We start from the raw sequence: 7,302 nt of genomic DNA on the forward strand, positions 1-7,302 counted from the left end.
AGGTTCATGTAGAAGCCAAAGGTATCACATCTAGCAGCGACGAAGAGGATACTAAGGTATCTGAAAGGAACTCTCGACTATGGAATTTTGTTTCCTACAGGTGATGAAGGAAAAGAATGCATATTAGTGGGATACACCGACTCAAGTTGGTGTAGTGATGCTAAGGATCGAAATTCCACAGCTGACTATGTGTTTATGCTAGATGGTGCACCAATTGCTTGGTGTTCGAGAAAAGAGCCAGTAGTGGCATTATCATCGTGTGAAGCAGAATACATAATTGCTTTTCTTTGTGCATATCAAGCAACATGGATGGTGAATCTGGTCGAAGAGATAACAACGAGCCATGGAGCAATTACCATGAAGATCGAAAGCATGTCAGCTATCAATCTAGCGAAGAATTCGATAACACATGGTGGAAGCAAGCACATCGAGATGAGGTTCCATTATCTTCGGGAGCAGGTAGCGGATGGGAAGATGAACGTGGAACACTGCAGAACTGAAAATCAGATTGCAGACATCATGACGAAGGGAGTGCAGGTCGAAGTGATCACAAGACTAAGAGCTACGATGAATGTAAATAGCTTAGACACAATAAATTAGGTGGTGTGTTGAATTGTAATTCCTTGTGTCAAAGCAGGTTGTTCGACAGAAGCAAGGAAGTGTCGAACCACCTAGTGTGTTGAGTAGTGTTAGTTATTTTGGGCTTTTATAATTTTGGACTTTTATAGTTTTGGGCTTTGACTTGAGGTCCAAGTTAACCTAAATCTATAAATAGAGGGAGTAACTCTTATTTTGTAATAGAGGTGAATAGAGTATTCACAACACTTGTAATTCATAATATTTTGCAGTTGTAAAGTAAATAAGAAGTTTTCCACAGTTTGTGGACAGAGAGAACAAAGAGAAACTCTGCAGAATTTTATTACTCTTCTCCTTTATTGCTTTTTACTTTCTTTCTCCATTGTTCTTCTCTTTTCGTTGTTATTGTGTGGGTAATTATAATCTTGTTCATTAAGATTGATTGAAATTCTCCATAAATTTTGGGGGATTTCCAACCTATACCTGTGGTTTATTCCTAATTCTTACTTTTGAATTTAATTCGATAGTCGCCGTAGCATCCTGTTAGAATGAATGTTTAATTCCTGTTAGAATGAATGTTTAATTTGGATTGTTAATGTGACCGTATAGTACATGTATATGATGTCATGTAATGGCTTATATTGTCTTTGATTGTTTTTCTAATAATAATTTCAAGAGTTGAAATAGGTGTGAGAGTTGTCTTAACACAGTTTAACCGTACCAACCTTGTTATTCAAATGATTTGGTTTTATAATAATAATAATAATAATAATAATAATAATAATAATAATAATAATAATAATAATAATAATAATAATAATAAATAGTTTATTATAAATAATAATAATATAATAAAATATTTATTATTTAATATTAAATAATGACATTTTGTCTTGTATAATTTAGATATTCATTGTTAATTATATTTAAGAATTCAACATTTGTGTGGTGAAACATCGATACTTTGATCATTCATAATTGATACAAATATGATTGATCAATACATAATTCTGGTGTGATAGAAATCTATTTGATATGCTATTTTATTTCATCCATCCGATTAGCGTTATGATTGTTAGGCGTTTGAACTATCCATGTTTATTCTCCTTCGTAATTCAACATTTGTATGGTGAATCAATGACATTCAATTAGTCATATTAAATATTCAATCATTATGTTTTTTATAGTATGAATATGTTTCATTAGGGTTTGTGACGACGAAAGAGTTATGTCTTTAAAATTTACAAAAACATAAAGTGTTGATGCGTCAATATTTATAATTAACAATATATTATTATTATTTGTTATTAAATAATTTGTTACATGGTTATAAATTAGGTTTTTTTTGCTTTTGTTTATCTTAAATACGACATGCGTCGTGATTTATTTTATTTAAATATGACATGCGTGATGTGATTTATTTTATTTAAATATAATATGTGTGTCGTGTCAATTAATTATTTTATTTATTTTAAATATCATAATTGTTCGCGTTAAAGAGTTAAAGAGAAGACAACGTCAAACGATTATGTCGGTCGAGAAGCTTGAGACGCTTGCTCATGGGTAAAAAAATTGTAATAAAATAGTTTTTTTTTTAAATTTACATTTTAGGTGGTCATTATCGTATTACCAAATTGTATTTATGTATGTGATGCATGAAATGTATGTTTATATGCGCGTGTATAAGATACACAAATCTTTGAGATCAAACTTTTAAAAAAAATCTTTCAATTAAATATTAAGTTAATCGCTTCTCAAAATTTAGCACTCGTCGAGATTAGTAGTATCGAACAATGTAGGTTTCGTCTAGGGATGACAATGAATATGATTTTGGATATGATACTATAGTACTCGTCCATATACCCGTTGTAACACCCTATCTCCCCAACCAGTGACGGAGCCAGAAATTTTGAATTGTGGGGGCAATATATTAATATATAAGTTTGTTTTTATTTATTTTTAAATCATAAATATATATTATATTTACTTTTTAATAAAATTTATCTCAAAAAAAATATTTAATAATTTTTTTAATTTTGTAATTTTCTAAATTTTATTATCAAGAAAAATATTTTTTATGCATTTTTTATGAGATCATAATATTAATATAAAATCTTATAAATCAATTTCTTTTAAGGTTTAGAGAAAAATTATTTTGAAATTATAAAAAAAAATACAAATATATTTAATCTGACACATTTTGATTTAATTATTGAAAATAAAAAATTCACATTAATTTTTGGACAATATTTATGTATTTTATTATTTTTACCTAATTTTTAATAATATCTTTATAATAATATTATTATTTTAATTAACTTAATATATATAATTTTGGTTAAATATATTGTTTTGATGAATTATATATATATATATATATATATATATATATATATATATATATATATATATATATATATATATATATATATATATATATATATATATATATATATAGTATTAAAGTTTGTTTTTTAAAAAATATAATTGGGGCACATGCCCCATACTGATATACCTCCCTCCGTCCCTGTCCCCAACGCATAATTATAATTAAATCAAAGATTTTTCTCAACATTCACACGTAGGATATTACACATCTCGAGACACTTAATTTAAATAAACATGCAACACCTGACATCACATGCTCACCTTCACTTAAGTATCATCATTGCGGAAATACTCAATTAAAACACACTAATTAAAACCGTATATCATAATTAAAAAGCACCGACTCTTAAGTCTTCTCCAAATGTTTATCACACCAAAACATAAAATACGATAATATACATTATATCTCAGAAATCTCAACCTAAAACAAAGAAAACGCTCCCCAGTATTACATATCAGAGCATAACCAAAGTTAAAACAAAGAAACTAAAAGAAATAGCTCCATGAACTAGCTTCCACTCATATCGTCAACTTTACTCTTAAGTATTTGCATGATGCTCATGTAAAGACAACATTCAAACAGAATGGATGAAAAATCACAAATAATAATAACAGACATATACTGCAAGATAGGATAATGACACAAAATACTCTACACAATTTCATTCACAATATATCTCATCACAATCTCACATCCAAACACATCAATCAATCACAACTCAACAATTATGCATATAACTCATTATACAATGCAACTCGACTATGCAACTCTATACATATGCATATGGTACCAACTCAATATTCAGTTTTCTCTGGAATCAAGTCCCCTCTTCTGAACACATGAGCCCCCAATTCTAAGCTCCAAGCCTCCTCTTTTGAGCTTGAGACAAGCCACTAGTTCTCTCTTCTAAACTAGCTGACATGCATCTTGACATGACTCTTATGATGCATGATCATATCATCAAATCGATGAGTTAAGACCCATCTTCTGATTCTAACGTAATGCATTGACAACTCTAGTAATCCCCTATCTGGATTACATCACACCAAAATCATAAAGTGCACATTATCAATCAATAGCACAACACAAACATGCTAATAATTCATCTCAATGGAATTATATTTCAAGCAACACATTAATTTAATCAATTAATTGTGCAAACATAAGGATCACAATAACTAATCATATAATATTCCATAAACAACATCAAAACATATATAGCATACAATAATTTAGTTCTCTTCAAACTACCACTATCACAACAAAAATTATGTATATTCACATACAAACATCACGCCACTCAAATATTCATACACCATATACAATCAAATTTATACATATAAAACATCATATTTCGTTAATTAGATAAAATAACTGTACCAAATAATATTATCGATCTAATTATAATAATTAAATAAATTTTCTAAATTAATTATTAACACTCAACAATTCAATATAATCATGCGCATGACAACAAAAATGAGTTTAGGCAACAACAGAAATTCGCAGCCTAAACTTAAAAAACCGTTGCCTAACATTTACAGGGACGGTTTTTCAGACGTGGAATATACGGCCGTTGCCTATTCTAATAAGGCACGGTTTTTGCACTTTAGCCCACACAAATACCAACCGTTGCCTAAAATCCGTGAACAGACCACGACTTACCTTGTAACTTTAGACTACGGTTTAGTTTAAGCTACAGGTCCATAACCGCTGCCTATGACTTACCTATGCTTTTAAGGTTTAGGCTTAAACTACGGTTTATTTTGAGCTAACAACTGAGAAACCGTAGCCAGAGAACAGATTTTAAAAAAATTTGAGCCATATTTTTATTTTTTTATTATCCTCTTTATGGATCTATTTCGGCGTATGAAGGGGTAATTTAGAGAAAAAATCAAAATAATTTGAAACACATGTCACATGGTTAGTAAAACCATTAAAACCTAACCTGTGTTTGATATATCATAAAATACTAATAATTTTCTTCATAATTCAAAAATATATTTTCAACCCTATTCATATATCTAAACATTGAAGCCAAACTCCACCATTCATATGTGTTTGATCATGTCTATGTTCAAAAAATTAGTTTGCAAAATCATATCAGGGAGTTCCATCACTATCTCTTTGAATAATCAACTTACCACTTACCAATCACTCATTAAGGGCCTGTTTGAAACACTTTCCAATTTTAGTTCTTAAAATTTGTTTTTCAAATCTATTTTAAAAAACTATTTTTAAGAAGAAAATTAAAAAAAAATTGTTTGATAAGGTAATTTTTAAAAACTGTTTTAAAAATATGAAAATGAAAAAACTTGTTTGATAATCTAATCTTTTAAAATCACATTAATGTTATTAATGAAAATTATAAATTTTTTATCTTTTGTCTTCAAGTTTTATAATACTAAAAACTAAAAAATGAGAAGGAAAACACAACTAAACTGTTTCACTTTTTTACTTCTAAAAACTGAAAAATAGAAAAGAGTTTTTAAAAACACTTTTGCAAAACATTATATTCAAACAAGTTTTTAAATTTTAAATTTTCAAAAACTAAAAAAGAGTTTTTAAGATGCATTTCAAACAGGCCCTAAATCTCTTTGAATAATCAAATAACAATCTCTTAAATAATTCATAAAGTTTTGAATTGAATTGACAACAAAACTAGAAAGAGCATATATAATAAATTCCATCACTGAAAGCTCCAAACAAAACTAGTTATTATAAGATAAAAAAGGCACTCTACATTCATTCAATTAAATTATACAACTAAAAAGAATAGGTAAAATTAACTTAAAAATTAAGAAGAAAAAAGACACTCTTTCACACAAAAAGAATTACAAGATTAACACACATTCAAAAGCTGAAAACTTATAATCATCACTCTGAAGCAAATTTAAACCTCATCCCTTGAGAATCTAAAATTCATGGTCAAATCCAAGCTAAAAATATATTCAAATAGAGTAACAAAGAGTAAACATGGACAAGCCGCAGAATACAGAAAAAAAATCTATATCCTTACAGAAAATTTGTCACACTCATGAAGGCGAATGTACTTAATAGGTGGTTTGTGTTCCTAAGGAGATTCATCTCTCCCATTTTCCCCAAAAGTCTAATTTCAAACAATGCACTGAAACATTATCAATTGGTCTAATTTCCCAAAAGACCTTATTCAAATAGACCAGTTGCGCCTCATGTGTTCCTGGGGAGATTCATCTATTCCTGGGCAGTTTACAAAAAGGCTAATTTCAAATAATGCACTGAAACATTATCAAATCATCATAAAATTGTACAAATTCATAAATAAATAAATAAACAAATATCAGATTTACCTAAAGCAGCTCAGACGTTTTCAAGAGCTTCTTCTGAAATGGGTCCCTCAATAGACGAGAAAGCCTCATCCATCAGTCTCATCATTTCCACTAGTGAGATTAGATAAACCAAGCAATAACCCACCCTTGAGATTAGATAAACAAATCTATAGAAGAGTACATTATAAATAATCAAAATGGCAGAGAACCTAATCAAAACGGTGGCGTAAGGTAGAGAACAGAGTCGAACAGAATCAAAACGAATGCGGATGAAAAACGGCGAACGAAATCAAATCGGATACAAACAGAGAATGAAATCGATACGGGAGCGAACAGCTAGGGCAAGTTGTAAAGTCTAAAAGGTAGACTAATTTTGATGGAACGTGAAAAGTCGATTAATTTGGTAAAGTTGTATTTTTCTTTTTCAACATTGAACCTTACTTGTTTACCAAAGTAAAAACTAAAGAAACAATACAGACGTTTTAGTATAAGCCATAAGGCACCCCTTTATTATTATATATTTATATTTATTAAACTTTATTCGTAATTAAAAAATTATACTTGCTTATGGCACATAATTATACTTGTAACTTATACTGAGGAATAAAAAATAGTATTAAAGAGAAGAATAAAAAATATATTATTACTATAAAAAATATTTTTTTTACTTTTTAATAAAATAACTTTACACATAAATCTATAAATATTAATTTTTAAAACTTTAATTGATATTCTGAATAAAAAGTTTTTATACTAATCAAACTAAGTCCCTTGCTTATTTATGATTAGTATTAGTATTCTTCTCCTTAGAAAATAAAATTATTTTTTTAAAATAGTAAAATCAGGTGTATAATTTTATTCCTTTTTTAATAATTAAAAAACCATCCATTTTAAATCGACACAATTCAGCATAGAAAATGAATAACAGTTTTTGATAGATAGAAAATATATATTAATTAATTGATTAAGAAAAAATGGGAAAATAATATAGATTAGTTGAGCAAATTTATTGGTAGCTTTTACAATAGT

General features: G+C 28.3%; 1 long non-coding RNA gene across 1 annotated transcript; it reads right to left on the reverse strand.

The window, feature by feature from the left end:
• Positions 1 to 5,886: 5,886 nt before the first annotated feature.
• Positions 5,887 to 6,744, reverse strand: LOC127096741 (uncharacterized). Its single transcript, XR_007792792.1, has 2 exons — positions 6,295 to 6,744; positions 5,887 to 6,184 (listed from the first exon to the last, which is right to left on the reverse strand). It is a non-coding gene; the product is annotated as an uncharacterized LOC127096741 (long non-coding RNA).
• Positions 6,745 to 7,302: the final 558 nt, after the last annotated feature.

Source organism: Lathyrus oleraceus, chromosome 6 (genome assembly GCF_024323335.1).
Source record: "Lathyrus oleraceus cultivar Zhongwan6 chromosome 6, CAAS_Psat_ZW6_1.0, whole genome shotgun sequence".
Classification (NCBI taxonomy): Eukaryota; Viridiplantae; Streptophyta; class Magnoliopsida; order Fabales; family Fabaceae; genus Lathyrus; species Lathyrus oleraceus.